Here is a 19347-nt window from a genome sequence, read left to right as displayed (position 1 = left end):
ATAAGGCTACATAGGGTTCTAATTTATAGAAATAATAAATGAACCAACAGAGATTAATGATATAAACTAGAAAGTCCAGAAAAAAAATTGTATATATGTAAAGAATACATTAAAATACTACAGACTAGGCACAGTGGCTCATGCCTATAATCCCAGCACTTTAGAAGGCTAAGGCGGGAGGACTGCTTAAGCCCAGGAATTCAAGACCAGCCTAGGCAACATGGCAGGACCCCCATCTGTACAAAAAAATTAAAAAAAAATAGCCAGGCATGGTGGTATACATTTGTGGTCCAAGCTACTCGGGAGGCTGAGGCAGGAGGATCTCTTAAGCCTAGGAGTTTGAGACAAGCCTGGGCAACAGAAAATGACTGTTGGTACAAAAAAATTAAAAAATTAGCTGGGTATAGTGATGCATGCCTGTGGTCCTAGCTACTCAGGAGACTTGGGTCTGCGAGGCTGAGGCTGCAGTGGGCCATGACCACACCAAAGCACTCCAGCCTGGGTAACAAAGCGTAAAAAGTGTGAGCCAAGAATTTTTTCAAAGTTGTTCAGTGTGGAGTTCTTTATAAAATGAGCAAAGTACAAAACTACTTAGATGTTGAAAAAATTGTGACTTGAATTATGGTATGATATTCAAATAATAAAAATGAAACCTTTGAAAAAATTTGACGACAAAATTTATATAAAGTACATCACTTAAGCAATCCTCCTGTCAAAAGTTATATAAAGTACAACTGAAAAGGTTTATACATATGATTTTTAAGTGACTAGAAGTAAATACTTCAAGAAGTTAACAAAGGTTTCCTTATAGGTTGGTAGAATTCCGGTATGTCCTATATTTTTCATTCTAAATTTTCCACAATGCATACTACCTTTATTATCAAAAGAAAATTATAAATGCTATTTGTGTATATTTTTCACATCACACAAAATCTATTTTTAACAAACACATGATAAAATTTATGGAAAGTTTCTCACTTTTAAGGTCCATGTGTAGTAAATCAGTTAGCCAACTGAGAAAATAAGTTCATCATAAAAGGAAAAACCAGAATATTACCTGGCTTATTACTCCTGTCTGAATTCCCCAAAGCATTTCACGAGTGACTATGATTTTCAATTTCACTATTGTCTAAGATACAGAAGAAAATAAAGTTTGAGAAGCCAGTCTTCCTGAAGAACCCAGCTCTTTACTTACCATCTTCTGCTAAGACCTTGGCTGCATCTTTATCGTCTTCCCACTTTCCAGTCACGAAACAATCTCTGAGACTGTTCATAGCCTTATGCAGAAAAGTGAGTACTTAGGTGAGATGTTCCAATCACTCAGCAAAACAACTCTAAGAAATGGCAGTAGGCAACAACTTGCCTTTAAATATTTCCCACTTTCATGGATATTCTCATTCCAAATGAGTCTAGGAACTAACTTTACCCTTGATGGAGACAGTGTAACTGCAGAGATAAAACACATTAAGCAGCAGATAGGGAAAGTATTAAATACTACTAGTCTACTAACCTCATAAGTAAACAAACAGATAATTACTAATTCAACTAATTTTCAATTTTATTAAGGTTTCTAAGGCAATGCAATGAAACAGTAGTTTACAAAGTTGGTCTTGATACTTGTTAATCTAAACCCGTCTGTTTGAAAACTTAATTGCTATAAAATGGGAGAAGATATTTGAGAATTATGTATCTGATAAGGGACTTATATCCAGGATATATAAACAACACATACAACTAAGTAATCCAATTTTTGAAATGGGCAAACAATATGAAGAATATATACAAATAGTCAATAAGCACATGAAAAGATGTTCAACATCATTATCTATCAGGGAAATGCAAGTCAATACTGCAATGAGATATAACTTCATCCCCTCTAGGATGGCTATAATCAAAAAGACAGATAATAACAAGTGCTGGTGAAGAAGTGGTGAAACTGGAACCCACTTACAGTGCCAGTGGGTAAGTAAAATGGCACAGTCACTTTTGAAAAGAGAAATGAGTGAGTATATGAGGGAAAATATTATTTAACTGTTTTCAGTAATCATATTATTCTGACACTATTTTGTGTGTATTATGGGATAAAGCAAATGAGTAATTATGTGATTCTCTAATTTCATCATCCTCTGATTCAACCAGGGAATAATTCTCCAGTGGAAGAATGAATAGGATGTAGTCCTAAATGTGAACTGGAAATATCTATAAGAACTCTCCTGGTTCGGGTAGCTGGGAAGGCCTAGAAGTAATGACCAACTCACGGCAGTAAGCATTCCTATGCCTAGGCTGTCATGTTGAAGTACCATTTTCTACTAAAAGAAATCAGGACTTCTTATGGCTGATTCCAAGAGCTCTCTGACATCACAGAGCAAGAATTGATCAAGGATGACTATGATCGTTACATAAGAACTCAGGAGTTGGCATGCAGAGACTCCCACAGGCCACAGGTGGGATAAAGAGGAGTTTCAATAAGGATAACAGGTGCAGCAGCACCAGGCACATCAACTACATTTATATCCATGACACCACAGTGAAACTTACTAACAAGTGTCCTTTGGAAAATCACTTGAAAAACTGATTGAAAAATCAAGTACGGGCCGGACGCGTTGGCTCACTCCTGTAATCCCAGCACTTTGGGAGGCTGAGGTGGGCGGATCACAAGATCAGGAGTTTGAGACCAGCCTGACCAACATGGTGAAACACCATCTCTACTAAAATTACAAAAATTAGCAGGGCACGGTGGCAGGCACCTGTAAACCCAGCTACTCAGGAGGCTGAGGCAGGAGAATTGCTTGAACCCGTGAGGCAGAGGTTGCAGTGAGCTGAGATTGCACCATTACACTCCAGGCTGGGTGACAGAGCAAGACTCCGTCTCCAAAAAAAAAAAAATCAAGCATTTACCTTATATATATAGAAGTGGATAACTGAATAGTAGAAGAGAAAAAGTTTCTCTTTAAATAGGTATTACAGCTAATAAATAAAGAGAAATTATTGAATAGAACATCCTCACTCTATGTTCTTAAGAAATTGATGGTTCTAGGCATTGAGCACCAACAACTGATAACATCTAATGTCATTAAAAGGACACAACTAGTCTTTATGTGCCTCCTAATGAGAAAACACCACCCACCACCCGGGAAGTGTTTTGCCAAAAAATAAAAATCAAATTTAAATCCTATCCAACCGTTAGATGTTTTGTCTATAAGGTAACTAGAAATATGTGGCTATTTAAATTAATTAAGACTAAATAAAATTTAAAATTTAGTTCTCTAGTCTCGCTGGCCACATTTAAAGAGCTCAGTAGCCAGAAGAAGCCACAACTCATAGCTCAGATATACATTCCGCTCATCACAGAAGCTATTAGTATTGCTCCATACCCATTCACAGGAAATACAGGAGGGCCTGTGAAACTGCAGAGGGATGCAAAGCAATCCACAAAGTCCAGAATACAAGAAATTCTGCAGACCAAAGACTTGGTTTCTTAAATAAAATGTAACCAAAAAAAAAGAAATGGGAAGGAAAGATTGTTGACTAAAAGTGTTAAAAGATAGAGTGAAAAACAGTAATGAAAATCAGGTAAAAGTAAACTATGATGCTTATGGAAGCATGGAGGAGGAAACCAGGAAGAAAAGGAAAGAGCCCCCATAAGAAGCTGGACCACACCTCCTTCTACAGGGAGGAAGGGGACTGTGACTGGTGTCACAATTGAGCAGCAAAGCTTGATTTTCCAGCCTGAGTGCTGAGGTCTTCACCTTCTGGCAACCCATTAACTTAAACAATTGTTTTCTACATCTGTGGTTGTAGAAAAACCAATTGTGGTTTTCTACATCTGTATTAAATTTCACCATAAAGAATGGTTAAATAAAATCTCATAAATTTCATTATGTGTTACATGGCGAATTACAATAGGCAGTATGATAGCAATTGGGCCTCTCTGAGAAGCGACATCTAAGCCAAATTGAATTGACAAAAAAGAAGGCAACCTTTGGAAGATCAGAACATTGCAGAAAACAATATAGAGAAAGGAGCTGGCACAATGGCTCACTCCTGTAATCCCAGCAGGCTGGGACGCCAAGGCAGGCAGATCAATCGAGCCCAGAGATTGAAACTAGCTCAACATGGTGAAACATTTTCTCTACAAAAAATGCAAAAATTAGCCAGGCCTGGTGGCTTATGCCTATAGTCCCAGCTACTCTGGAGGCTGAGGTGGGAAGATCCCTTGACCCCAGGAGGTCGAGGCTGCATTAAGCCATACGCTCATGCCACTGAACTCCAGCCCAAGATGCAGAGCAAGACGGTATCTCAAAAAAAAAAAAAAAAAGAGAATTTGGGAGGCTGAGCAGATGGATCATGAGGTCAGGAGTTCAAGACTAGCCTGGCCAACATGGTGAAACCCCATCTTTACTAAAAATACAAAAATTAGCCGGGCATGGTGGCACATGCCTATAATCCCAGCTACTCCTGAGGCTGAGGCAGGAGAATTGCTTGAACCAGGACCCAGGAGGTGGAGGTTGCAATGAGCTGAGATCGCACCACTGCACTCCAGCCTGGGCAACAGAGTGAGACTCCATCTCAAAAAAAAAAAAAAAAGAAACAGAGAGAGAGAGAAAGAGAATACATCTAAGAGGAGGGTAAACTGTGGTGAGTTTGAGTACTGAATGAATTCCAGTGTGATTACAAAGTGGTGAGCTGCAGGAAGAACATTTACAGGTATCACAGATTTCTCTACGCTTACAAATAGCAGAAACTATAAATGTTAACTCAGGAGTGCTATGTATATCCTAATGATAAGACACAAAATACATCTGATGTATAAAGACTTACGTGCGCCGCTTCAAAATGAAGATGCACACTGCTGTCCACATTGGAAGCTGAACCTGTCCTCCGTGGGCCACATACGTGGTCTAACTAAACTCAGAACACGTTACTGCTTAGGATGCATGAAGTGCCCACTGCAATATCTGGGAGAATGACCTGTAATCCTGTAAAAATAAGAAGCCAACAACAGGTAAGCAATATTGACATCAGATAATCTTATTCTAGAACAATCCTCTAATAAATCAAATGTACTACCCAGCCTTACTTCCTCTAAATCCCAGTCATGGGGGGGCCTCCACAAGAAATCTGGAGTAGTCCAAAGAGTCAGCCTTGTGCTTCCACTCTCTGTCAGGCTGGTTGACATGAAACAACCCTGCAAGCTCTTCTTGGGTATCATGATCTTCTTCTTCATTATCTTCTGCCACTAAAGAGGACGCCATGGCAGAAAAGTGAGAACAAAAACTACAGCCCTGGAGGACTCATTGTTTTCGACAAGTTAGGCCATGAGTCTTCAAACTCAGGAACTGAGGGCCTCTGTCTGTGATGGGTATGGCAATGGCCACATATTTAGGCACTCAGTTAGGCACTGAGAGGGCAGGGCAGTTACAGGTTAAGAGAGCCAGGAAGCTATTGCTCTACATGTGTGGGGCTCCTGCACTCCTGCACGGCAGCAGCTAAGAGGATGAGGAATGAGAATATTAGAGGTCAAGGGAGGGAAGGGACATTTAAAAGCAGAGCTTTAGATGATTAAAGAAGAGCTCTAAAGAGTGTTGAGCCTCTCATCACTAAGTGTACTTAGACAAAACCTGAATGAAAATCCGTTCACAACAACCCTCCCAATTCAGTGTGGTGAGCCCAAATGTCTCACCATGTGGCCTTGATCTCATCGTGCAGTAACCAGGGAGCACAATGTAAAGTTCACCACTATCTATTTACTTTTGCATTAATTCTACCAGAAAGAACATATAGGCAAGTTTAATAAAGCATGAAATCAGAAGACAAGGGCAAAAGGGAGAACAAACTGTGTTATACAGGGTTCTCATTCTCAGAAAGGAAAAAATAAATATTTTTATGGTCAGATATATTTTTCTAGCACTAAATTCTCAAAAAGTTTCTCACGAAGGACTTCTAAATAGGGGACATAACATCATTCAATGGACAGTATTTGCATCAAGTTTTACAACAAACCCATAAGTCTACTTCATAAGACCAAAGTGTGGTCCTCATAAGTTGATGATTAATCTGCCAAATATGAAATGTGATGGCCAGCAATTATGGATGTCAACAATACCAGCCCAATCAACCAATTCCCTCATCTCCTTTTCAGAAAACAATCAGAGAAACTAAAACGTTTCCAGCTCTGAACCAGAATTCTTTACCTGTCCCATGAATAAGCTTTCAGAGGTTTGGAGCTGCTTGCTGCTGCCTCAGAAAGCCCTCAGCTGCCTTTCTGGAAAGGTCTTCCTTCCGCTTGAGGGCACCTGAAATGACTAATGCCAACCTCCAGTTAGGCTTGTTCATGTGTCTCCCCTCCCCTGAGATCCATCCACAATGCAGCATTTCAACTGTTAATCTCAAAATCAACAGACCCCCAAATGTAGACATTTCACTGGGTACCACTTCGAGAGCCTAGTTCATAGCAGCAACCAACTAAATTAAAGCTTATGTGAGGTTTCTTTGGAATCATTATTTTCCTCCTTGTAATCTTCTTCCTCTTTGAGTAAATCTTCTATATCACTTGTCTCATCAATTAAGTTCCTTGACCCCAGTTTCTGACCACTGCTCACTTGAGAAGCCTTTGAAAACTTTTTTCTAATAGCCTTTTCATTTTCTGAGTCCTCTTCCTCTGCGCTCAGCGAGGAGCTTTCTTCAAATTTATCTTCAGATGCAAACGCCTCTTCAGCTGTGCAATGCTCAGAATCGGAAGTCATGAGGGCTGCCTTCTTCATCGGCAAAGACTTCTCCAGATTCACACAGTCACTCTGGCAATTCGCTGGTGATAGCCCTGCTTCACTACCTTCTCCAACAGCCTTTGATCCTGAAATGCCCCCCTCTCCTGCAGTGCAGTCCTCATCTTTACTGCTTTCATCAGCTTCCTCCACTTCCCCTTCTTCTGCTGAGCTCCTCTCAAGGTCATCGTCACTGTCAGTAAATGCTGGCAAATCCATTTCACTGTCTTCTTCCAACTCTTCAAGTTTCCATCGCTTGACGCCCTTACCAGCCATATACTGATCAGTCATCTCAGCATTTTCCTCCTCTTCTGCTTCCTTATCACTAGAGTTGTTTTCCAACCCATCATCTTCAGACATTTCATCATCTTCTTCATTATCACTATCTCCAGATTCATCTTCATCTCCAAAAATGGCTTTCCAATGCATTTGGCCAGTTTTCAAGTCCATTTGTTTTTCCTCCTTTGACATCAACAGCCTATATTACCAAGGAAATGCAAAATAATTTAACTTGTACATTAATCAGTTAATCTAGAAATGGCAATATAGTCAACGAAAATACAAAGAAATAGAAAATGTCAAGGAATTGTTTAAGATGACATAGCATAGGGAAAAAAATGATCTGATAAAAATTGGAACATTTAATAAACAAACTCAGGCATGGTTCCCTAACACCATACTTCAAAAGAACTTATAGGGAGAATAAAGGAATAAGCCTTTAAAAAATGAAAAATCTAATTTTAGAAAAAAATTGCTCACAAAGGAAGTTAGTGTTTTGTAGATCTTTTGGAAAGCTGATTTATTTCTAAGCTAAAAACACATGATCCTTAAGAGAAATGGCCCAGTCCAGGCCCAAGGCAGGAAAAGGGCAAAATGAGCCTGGATCCTCTTGTTTTGTCAGAAAGTAAGAAATGCTCAAAGACTAACAGAGACAGTTGAAAGGACACAGGAGACAGGCTGAAGGCTCCCGTGGCCAAATCTGGGACAGCATAGGCATCAGGAAGAATAATGATAGTGATGGAAAATAACCCATGGAACAAAATGCAAGTGCATTAGTCAACAGTGATACCAAAATAAAGGGGAGAAGTGAAAGCTCTTTGTTAAAAATGCCGGCTAACAAATGTAGGAGGAATGACAGAGGAAGAACATCCATTTTAAGTCACCAGTGCCATAACTGATAGACAAGAATCATCACGAGGCTAAAATCACAGGATGAAAGAAAACTGTAGAAAGCTAATTAACATACCAAGATATGTAAAATTATGCAAACATAAATTAGAAAAAAACTAAAAATCACACCATAAGAGATGGATAAGTTAGAATACAGCAATAATAGGCCAGGTATAGTGGCAGAATACAGAAATAATAGGCCAGGCATAGTGGCTCACATCTGTAATTCCAGGACTTTGGGAGGCCAAGGCGGGAGGATTGCTTGAGCCCAGGAGTTCAAGTCCAGCCTGGGCAACATAGTGAGACCTCGTCTCTAGAAAAAAACTAAAAAATCAGCCAGGTGTGGTGGCACACTCCTATAGTCCCAGCTACTTGTGGGGCTGGAGTGGGAGGATCACTTGAGCCTGGGAGTTCAAGGCTGCAGTAAGCCAAGTTCATGCCACTGCACTCCAGCCTGGGAGACAAAGTGAGACTTTATCTCAAAAAAAAAAAAAAAAAAAATACTCCAATAATAACAAAATGATGACTACATGAAGACTGTATAGAAAAAGGAAGTGCTCAGAATATAGAAATAAAATTATGTATTTTAACTATAACTGTATTAGAAGAGAGTATTCTTGTAGACAAGGATGACTAAAAGGATATGGAAAAACGAAAGTAGCTAACAACACTCATTATAAAAGAGTGATCTTTCGGCGAACACTTTGTATCTGTCAGGCATTGTGCTAGGTAGTTTATGCACACTGTAACAAATTACATACTAGGTAATCTCAAAAATTTCAGATAAATTTTACTGAGAGTCATTAATCAATCCAACAAAACCAATGTTTTGCAAACATCCACTATGTATAAAGGTATACAAATTCCCAACCCAGACTGAGAAATAATTCACATAAGCCACACATCCATGGAAACCTACCCATGGGAGATAATACAACATAATCTAAATAAAACTTTCAGAGACAAGGCATGTGGCATCTGGACAGCCACAAACTCCCTGACTATTCTAGTGTTTTGGCCACCAAAAGAAAGCAGAGTGGCCTTAGGTCTGTTAAAAAAACAAAAAGTCACCTACGGAAGATGGTGTGGTATTTGAAGAATATTTGGGGTCTGTTGAAAAGTGCATCCTGTATTTTATTTCAAGAAAATACTCCCTCGTAATGTCAGGTAAGTGAAAAGCCCTCAGAGACACATGCACACACACACACACAAAACCAAAACAACCTAGAATGAATTCCACCAAAATGTGTTATGATAGCAGAATTACACATCTTCTAAAATGTATCTTTTTATTAAAAATAGAAAAAAAGCAGACTTCCCCTTGATTATCTATATCCTCTGACCCAAGTGGCTTGGAACCAGCAAACAGCATCACCCGACTTGAAGCCATCTTGGCATCAATGGTGGAGATGGTGGAGATGAGACTCTGGACCAGCTCATGGATGGGCCCCACCTCGTCCTGTCAAGACCACCAAGAAAGGGCACGTGAGGAAAGCATAAAGATCCTGGAGAGACACTGGTTTCACTCAGTTTCTCAAAATTATCTTAGACACATTTCCTGAGAACCTTTCCTAATGCCTCAAAAAGCAGAGAAGAAAATCCTTAGAGCAAAGCTTGAAATGGATCCCCATTTCCATTAAACTTTTCCAAACTTCAGGGAGTATGTAACCTGATAACCTAGCTAGAAAAATCTCAGTTCCAGTGCTACAACAATGCTAGCTTTTCTAACATCTTTAAATAACCCTGATTTTAACCCAATAAAATTCAACTACAGAACTAAGAAATAAACATTTAAAATCCACTTTAAAATACAGAACAAGGAGACCATTGTGAATGAGAAAAGGACCAATGAGAGCTGGAAAGCACACTGATTTTGTAGAAATGGGGATGGGCTGTGCAGGCGCCACATGGCAGCAGGGCCCGCGCCAGGGCCATGGATCAAGGAGACCTGGAGGACAGGACTCTTCTGCTTGGTACAATTAAAAAAAAAAAAAAGGTATTATTTTTATCCTTTATATTTACAATATGCATTTGGGCCTTTATTATAAGTACAAGAGAAAAATCTTCAATAAGTAAAAGCTGAGTACCTTACTTTTTGTGATTAAAAAACAGATTCAGAAACAGTAATGAGAGTTCAGAGCAATGACTCCCATCTCACCGATGCCCGAAAACCGTGGCTGCCACCAAGGCAACATAGACAGCGTCTTTGTCATACAGCACTCGCCCAACTCCGGAAAGAGGCGCATAAACCAGCTGCTCCTTCTCATTTAAATAGAGCTTCCTTTGTTGTTCAGGAAGAGCACAAGGGTCTGAGAGGAAACCGATGTCACTCATGGCAAAACCTTCTACCCCTGGAAGACAGGATCCAAAAAGCCAGCTTCAGCTGACAGGAAGTCAGAAGTATCCACTGTTTACTGGGGGGTTAAAAACGAGCCATAGTCCAAGGGCTATGAATTCTAGCCCTTGGGCTTAACCCTTAACCAAGGGCTTAACCCATGACACTAAAGAAGGGCATTGTGCCACACTGGAACAGTGGCCCTCTAGCTACAAGACAAGAGGTCAGAGAAGAGGGGATTCGGTAACACCTTTGCAGGCCTACACATAGCTGGGTTACTTTTAAAACCTCCAGCAAGGCCATCTTCCCTTGTTTGGTCACTTTTCAGTTTTCCTGAGAAATGAAGCCATCCCAGGAATCCTATGTGTAATTCTAGTATGTTCTACAACAAGAGAATACCTGGCGTGTGAATTTGGCTTTTATTTTTCAAGTGTGCTCCTCTTACATAACCATAAAGTGACACCTGCCGGTCACATTTGATGTTTGTTCGGATATCCTCTGGGTTTGTCAAATTTTCCATCCTAGAAAAATAAACTCAATCATACAGCAGAAATGAATGCCAAAGTTCCTATACCTCCTTTCATGTGTCAATGACTCATCACACTCTTGTCCACTAAGCACGTCGTTTAGAAAACTAGAAAATACAGAAATAAGGAAGCACCGTTCACCGTCCAGCAGAGGAAAAGGGGCAGGCACACAACTGTGTCTCTAGGCTGAAAGTGACATTCAGTAAGACACCAGACAGGGACATTCATTCCGTAAGACACCAGACAGGGAGACGACGTCCATCTGGGGTCAGGGAAGAGCGAAGAACATATTGAGAAAATCCCTTTCTGGAAGAGGGTGAGCCTGTGCTCTGGGATTTTTACTGTGGCTTGGATTCTGGCAGGTGGAGAAAGGGTATTCCAGGCTGAGAAAACCACAGCACAAAGAAGAGCACAAAGGAAGGAAACTGAAGGCACACATGAAGGACTCAAGCACCCGGGTACGAAGGCAGCATCACTGAAAACTGAGGATGAATGTAGGATGGGGCCACATCTTATAGACTTAAATGCTTCCAAGTCTTCCCATTCTCCTAAACATTTCATAATTAATTTACTCCCAAAGGCACAGCATCTTTGAGCAATGATATAAGTAGACATTTCCCATCAACTACACTTCTACCCCTACTATTCAAATAGGCACAAAATAAATCCTACCACTCTTCTTTTTCCAGCCTGTTTAGCCTTGAAATACATGGCCCAGGAAGAAAAAGTTTACAATCACTTTTTACCTCTCTGCCAGGATATAAGGGTGAGAAGTTTGCCATGTGAGAGGCCTAAGCTTCACAACTGTAATAAAACGGCCCGGATTGTGGATTTCTTGGTTTTGATATTCTCCATGCAGCATTCCAGAAAGGTAGAACAGCTTGGCACCCTAAACATTAAAGGAAAATTAAATTCCAATTAAATTCTCATCAATACTGCAACAAAATAAAAGCTCTTCTTGTTTACAAGAAGCAATCCTAAGGAGGGAGACTTGCAGCAAAGCCACTGTTCTGAGGCTTCCAGAGCCTTGCTGGCTTCTTTCAGGACTTATTAGAACCCCACAGAGGCAGACTGCTCTGCAGCTGAGCAGGTTCATCTGTCTAAGTATGGTGAGGAGAGGGAGGTGAGGCATCTGAGCACAGAAACAGTTCTGTGGCTGATGGACCAGCATGGAAAGGAAGGGACAGTGCCTGGTCCTGTAACTGGGAGAAACTTCTGATATACTCTATTAAGTCCCGACCACAGAACAGCCAGACACTGCCTGGTGCAGCAGTGAGATACACCAATAGACCCAGAATAAGCACCCTCTTCAGGGAAACCTTCCAGAGACTGGGAACACATACACAAAGGGAATTCAGGAGCCGAATCCGAATTCTAGAGAGACTTTTAGCAATGCTTCTTCAGTCTTTTTATTTTTTTTTTATTTTTTTGTGAGATGGAGTCTCACTCTGTCACCCAGGCTGGAGTGCAGTAGCACGATCTCAGCTCACTGCACCCTCTCCCTCCCAGGTTCAGGCAATTCCATCTCTCAGCCTCCTGAGTAGCTGGGATTACAGGTGTATGCCACTATACCTGACTAATTTTTGCATTTTCAGTAGAGACAGGGTTTGGTCATTTTGCTCTGAGCTCGAAACTCCCGGCCTCAAGTGATCCACCTGCCTCTGCTTACCACAGTGCTGGGATTACAGGCATGCACCACTGCATCGGGCCTCTTCAGTCTATTTTAGTAGGATTATACTGTTAGTATCCAACAATTATTTCTCTTCCTACAGGGTAAACTTCTATCCAGAACCTGTGTTTTAATTGCTTCTCTGTCTTGTTCAGTTGTTTATTATGCTTGAAGGAGTCAAGGTGGGTGAGAACTCCCATAATTTTAGGAAAACCATATACTTGACAGATGTTTAGAAACTCAAACGTTTCCATTTCAAACCCAAAGCTGCCATCTGCAAGCATCAGTACCTACAAACAGATCACACCATTTCTCAAAGAAACTACCAAAACAGACCACCTACGCTAGGGGTTGGCAACTGGCCACGGGCCAAATCCAGCCCATCACCTGTGTTTGTAACTAAAGATTTATTGGAACACAGCCACATTAATTCATTTACATATTGTCTATGGCTGCCTGTGCACTACAACTGCAGAGCTAAGTAGCTGCAAGAGATATGATCCACAAAGCCGAAAATATTTACTATCTGGTCCTTGACAGAAAAGTCACACTCCAGACTAAATCAAATGACTACACAGGCATCACCCAGACAGAGAAACCACCACCCTTTTACTTGCTCTAAAAGGCAGCCATAAGACAATGTCCACTAGGATATAAACTTCCATTTTAAGAATTTTAATGCATGAGAAGTAACTCAGAAAAGGCTGGGTCTAACCTGGCCCTTACCTAAGAAATCCTAATTTAAAGAAATGAAGTTTTCTGTAATGTACTTTTAAGCCAAATAACAGGTCTCTGACATCCAAAGAATGGGAAGCAAGTGATAATCAATGAAATATATTAAATATGTACAGAAAACCAACTTCTTGTTTCAATATCCTCATAGAAAAAAAATCTTTTTTTTTATGAGAAGTATGCAGTGGAAACCTCTATCTTGTATGTTAACTTGTATAACTCAATTGCTCAAAAGTTATTTTTAAAAAGGTACCAGTTTAAAATTAAGTAAAAAAACCATAAGATTATAATGAATGGTAGTCTATAAGAAAATATAAGCAGATAAGACCAATTTTTAAAATTTAAGACACTTCAAAGATGCAAAATAATTTCAGAATTGATTCCTAGAAACTTCTAATTTTAATATTAAATACACTTCTGTTCTTATCTTTCCATAGATAAACTAAAAATAACAAAATATGGAAACAGGAATGCCCATCTTTGATTAAACTAAGTAGTTAATAGAATATCAGAAATAGTGAACATTATCATTTCCATAAATGCAAGAGCTTGTACATTTTCCATACACTGAGTACTGTCAAGATTTTCTATTGATAAACTCTGACCACTTCTTCAGGAAATTCATGTACTTTAGCATTATCATTAAGGATGAAGGTTCTGGAACCATCGAGAAGAAAGGTCCCATCTTCACACAAGTTACTTAGCTGCTGGGAGCCTCTATTTCATCTTTTGTAAGCTACAGATAATACCTACTCACCTCAAGGGTGTATCAAGGGTCTATGTAAGCCAAGTTTGTAGAAAGCAGTCAGCACGGTGACAGGAAGGGTCCAAGAAGAAATGACACTATGATATATTTTTACATATCAATGTATACATATTAATAAGCTCTTATTAGCTGTGTTCATTAAAGTTTTCTCCATCCTGTGATGTGCTCTATGGTTTTGGAATACATGTCATTGTACACATTCCATGTTTATTATTAATATAATAACATTTATTACTATTATTATCATCAATTCAGTCACATCTACTGTATCCCTGAAGATGACCATGTTTCCTTTAATAATCATAAAACTCTCTTCCCTTCATCACAAGGTAAATAACCTATCACAATGCTGTAAGTCTCCATCAGCCCCCCAGGCTGCCCCTGCTGACTAACCAGATCTGCTGCTTTAGCCAGATCAACCATCATGTTAATGTCACACCCACATTCAATAATGGTGAGTCTGCACTTTTTACCTGTAAGTGAAAAGATGAAAACTTTACTTTAAAAAGACCCTGAAAAAACTGTAACCATCAACACTAATTTTCATTTTTGTAATTGCATCCAGTAAAACACCATATATGTTTATAGGAGTGTACCAGAAGTTCATTTTTATAAGCAAAAACTGGTAAAATAAAATAAATTCCATCCTGTTTTCCTTGCTGTGTTCTAAATTTAAATAATATCAAAAGTCTACCCAGATGAATAAAAGCACTCAAACAGGGAAAATTCTGACTTGACAGGCTCCTTGATAACCATGATCTTGCTGTTCAGCTGCAAGCCAATGTCTTCACCTTTATCAAAACTTCCCGTATTCCCACTATAGCTACAAAAATCCTCAAATATAATGCAACAGAATATTCATAACAATAATCATTTCTAAATTAAGGTTATAAGAAAATGGTCAAGAAAATATGGGCTGGGCACAGTGGGAGGCCAAGGCAGGCGGATCCCTTGAGCCCACAAGTTTTGAAACCAGCCTGGGCCACATGGGGAAACCCCATCTCTCCAAAAAAAACAAAAACAAAAAGGAGGACGGGTGCCGTGCAGCAGCTCATGCCTGTAACCCCAGCAGTTTGGGAGGCCAACGCAGGTGGATCACTTGAAGTCAGGAGTTCAAGACCAGCCTAGCCAACATGGTGAAACCTCATCTCTACTAAAAATACAAACATTAGCCAGGCGTGGTGGCACACGTCTGTAATCCCAGCTACTCAGGAGACTGAGGCAGGAGAATTGCTTGAACCCAGGAGATGGAGGTTGCAGTGAGCTGACATCATGCCACTGCACTCCAGCCTGGACAACAGAGCAAGATTCTGTCTCAAAAAAAGGAGGGGGGCGAAGAAAAATTAGTCGGGTATGGTGGCATACACTACTCAGGAGGCTAAGGCAGGAGGATTGCTTGAGCCTGAGAGATTGAGGCTGCAGTGAGCTGTAATCCCACCACTGCACTCCGGTCTATGCCACAGCGTAAGACTGTGTCTCAAAAAAAGGAAAAGAAAATATGGATACTCCAAAGATAAAGAAAAGAAAAACCTCAATCTAACTATATTACTGCAATAACAAGAGATTTCAGAGTGTGCATTGCCATTCTACCACTGGAAGTTTATTTCATCTTCCTTCAAACTTGGAAAAGTCACCATCTCCCAAAGCAGACAATTCTTACAGGAAAAAGAGAAAAGGTGCACTTCCACCAGCATGTGCACCTGGGCACATAGGAGGTACGTGCTATCTGCTAAATGATGTGTTCACAGTGACCAGGCCTGCTAGGCCCTTCCAAGGAACATGCTTGGCAAAGCCATAGAGCAGTCAGGAGAAGATATGTATCATATCCTTATCTCTGGGAACTTACCCTTTTCTGAAGCTATAGCCAACTTAGTAAAAGTATAAGACAGGTAACATGATATGACAATATTTAACATGCTCCACTCAAGTAAACAACAAACACACGCATGTCCCTCAGATGACAACAGCCACACCAACTCTGTGTCTGGGCTAATCCTGTGAACTCCCCATCCCTGATATGCCAGCATGCAGCCTCAGAACACCACACAGTTAATCCTAGATTTACAGTTCATACCATGTCACGGAGCTACCCACCTCCCTTGACCCCCTACCATGTCTCAGATGATCTCAGATTGCTTCTGTAACGTGGTTGTGCTAAAATAGGTAATCTCTAAAATCTGTGTTATTCGTAAGTCAGTAATTATCCATAATATTATCTAAACCAGGCACAGTGGCTTGCACCTGTCATCCCAGCTACTCAGGAGGCTGAGGCAGGAGGACCACTTGAGTTCAAGACCAACATGCTTCTAAAATAAATAAATAAATATTATCTGAGGGATGGGTAAAAGTAAAATAAATTAAGTTTAACTGTCACTTAAGTTTGAATGTCAGCAATAGATTTGTTCCTATTAAAAGTATTTTGACCAGCCATGGTGATGTGTGCCTGTAGTCGCAGCTACACAGGGGGCTGAGGGAGGAGGACTGCTTGAACCCAGGAGGTTGAGGCTGCATTGAGCCATGATTGTGCCACTGAACTCCAGCCTGGGCACTGTTGCAAAAAAAAAAAAAAAAAAAAACATTGCCATAGCATTTGGAAATAGCAGGGGCTTTGGATGTGAGCAGGCTTAGCCAAATCCAAGCTCTGTATTTCCTCGCTGTGTAACTTAACTTTTTTGATACTCTCTAAGCCTCAGTTTCTACTTCTTTGGAAGAAGGGGTAGGTGCAATGTGGCATTCATGATTATGGTGGAGAGTGATAGAAATACTGAATTTAGGTCACCAGCTTTGTACTAAACATTAGTAAATTCTTCAAGAAGTCATGTTGATAAGGATTTGGACCAAAGAATTAATGTACAATTTAAAAAGTATTGTTCAAGAGAATATTAATAAGATTGCTGTTATTTTTTATTTACAAACTGATTGTATGTAAACACAATAAAATGTTTTATAACTATGCAGATGTTGATAACCCTGTCTACTGAATACACTATACTTAACAATATGACAATGATCATAATATTACAGTAGGCTTTGAGGATCATGTAGATAACCTTGATATCACTTTTCAAATAGTTACATGCTTTAATACTCACAATATGAGCATTTAGGTCCTATCATTGTCTTCATTTTACAGAGGGTGAAGTTGACATAGGTTAACTTTCCAAAGATTATCCAGCTCTCAGGAGGTAGAACTAGTGTTGAACTCAGGTCCTTCTGATGTGTGCACCAACTTGCTGGCCCACTCTGCTATTCTCTCCAGTCTTCTCCTCAGGCAGTTAAATGACTTGATCTTGTGCTCCCCCAGAAACTCCATGTTCCCTATGATCTCTTTCTTGTAGGTTAAGACCAGTGGGTGTTGCTGCTGTGGAAAGAGATGCCCATGCAAGTAAGAAATTGGATAACTGTCCAGGAATTCACCAAGGTTGGGTCCCCTGCTGTCCAGCACCAGGGGAAGGTCCTCTGGTCCTTCAGCATTTTCTTCTTCTTTGAGTGTTGCCTCAGAAGTGCTGCTATTCCAAAGTTGCTGGTCATCTTTCTTTTAGTCAGGCAAACAATTTCCTTTGCTGCCTGTTCCATACAAGCCTTGGTTTTTGTGTTTCTGGGAGCAACAGGCTTCCTCCTCATAGCTGTGATGTCTCTGGATCAGTCCCTGACCATTTGCAAGCCTCTGCATGACCCCACCATCATGAGCCTGAGGACTTGCTTCCTCCTGCTCACTGCCTGCTTTGTCGTGGACTTTACTCTCATCACTGGTCTTGTGGTGAAGGTTTCCCAGTTGTCTTTCTGTGGACCCCATGTCATCCCTCACTTCTTCTGTGACCTCGGCCCTCTGATCCAACTCTCCTGTTCTGACACCAGATCTATTGAGATGTTGGCCTTTGGCTTCATTTTGTTCATTGTTTTTACTCCCTCATTATAACCACCACTGCATATGGTAACATAGTAGACATAATTGCATGGCTCTCATCAGCCAAGGAGTGGCAGAAAGCTTTCTCCACCTGCTCCTCTTACCTCATTGTCCTCTCTCTAGTGTATGGCAGCTATGTCTTCACATATGTGAAGCCAAAGCAAATGGACAGGTTGGACTCCAACAGAGAGGCTGCTCTTGTGAACATGGTAGTGACCCCGCTGCTGAACCTGCTCATCTCCACTATGTGGAGCAAGCATGTCCACCAGGACCTAAGGGAGACTATGTGCAGAATGAAGATACCATGATCTTTTAAAAAGTGCATTGCATGGCCTTGGAACAGAAGGCTTTAGAGAACCATTTGTCCCCAGTCTAGTGGTGTGCGGTCAACAGAGTTTCCAGTGGAGAGTCTCTAGTGGAGCTCACTTAACCTCTCTGCATGTCTCCAGCAAGGTGGAAACCTCTGTTTCCTCAAGGTCACATTTTGTTTAGTGTGCATAACTATCTTCTCCCTCAGTATCCCATGTGTTGATAACAATCTATTTTAATTATAAAATCACTTACTGAATTTTTATTCTTCCTCCTGATAAAACCCATGTGCTTGAATTTATCAAAATATATTCATTTACACTCTTTTCATTTCACTTCATCTCTAGCCATAAAAAGGATTCAGTAGAATTAATTACTATTTACCAAAATGCACTTAATAATTAAATGATGGAACATTGTATATTGGGCCTTATATACTATGGAAGGCGTGAGTGTATCAGGGGAGGAAGATATCAAACCACATTTGTGCGATTTCTTCCAAAAAATCAAGAAAATAGGATCTAAGTTATTTGCTTACCTACTTCCTATTGTTAATGAAAATAACATAAACAAATTAAGCATTTTTTTCTGGTGGACTTATGTTATCAATTACTTGGTTATTTTCTGATTGATAACCTATTTTAAAGGTTACTTTTTTTATTATTTAATCCTTAACCATTATGTGCCTTTAGCTCCTATTTCCAAGTTAGAAATGCATCTGTTTTAACTTCACAGGAAATACTTCCAAAAAGATTGATATTATTTTGTTGTTGTTGTTTTAATTTGAATTCTCAAGTTAGATAATCACAAATAAAAATTGTTTCCATATGCTGATATTTATTTCTACTTAATATTTTAATAGATATAAAGGAGATTTCCTAAGAATGGTATTTTTTTACTTTAATTTTTTATTTCCATAGATTTTGGGGGAACAAGTGGTGTTTTGTTACACAGATAGATTCTTAGTGGTGATTTCTTAGATTTTGATGCACCCGCCTCACCCATGCAGTGTACATTGTACCCAATGTGTAGCCTTTTATCCCTCAACCCCTCTCACACTTTCTCCCAAGTACCCAAAGCCCATTGTGTCATACGTATGCCTTTGTGTCCTCATAGCTTAGCTCCCACCTATGGGTGAGAACATACAATGTTTGGTTTTATAGTCCTC

The 19347-nt window shown here is 40.0% G+C and overlaps 1 pseudogene across 1 annotated transcript in view; it reads right to left on the bottom strand.

Moving 5' to 3' along the window:
* Positions 1-19347, bottom strand: part of LOC111529800 — a 712005-nt pseudogene that overhangs the window by 17933 nt on the left and 674725 nt on the right. The window contains exons 10-14 of the transcript XR_003306640.2: positions 6467-7243; positions 6195-6305; positions 5081-5239; positions 1196-1277; positions 1058-1104 (exon numbers count right to left, since the gene is read on the bottom strand). The product of XR_003306640.2 is annotated as a ribosome biogenesis protein BMS1 homolog (transcript). The remainder of the gene's footprint in view (positions 1-1057; positions 1105-1195; positions 1278-5080; positions 5240-6194; positions 6306-6466; positions 7244-19347) is intronic.

This window comes from Piliocolobus tephrosceles, chromosome 9 (assembly GCF_002776525.5).
Source record: "Piliocolobus tephrosceles isolate RC106 chromosome 9, ASM277652v3, whole genome shotgun sequence".
Classification (NCBI taxonomy): domain Eukaryota; kingdom Metazoa; phylum Chordata; class Mammalia; order Primates; family Cercopithecidae; genus Piliocolobus; species Piliocolobus tephrosceles.
This window is presented reverse-complemented; position numbering and strand designations above follow the sequence as displayed.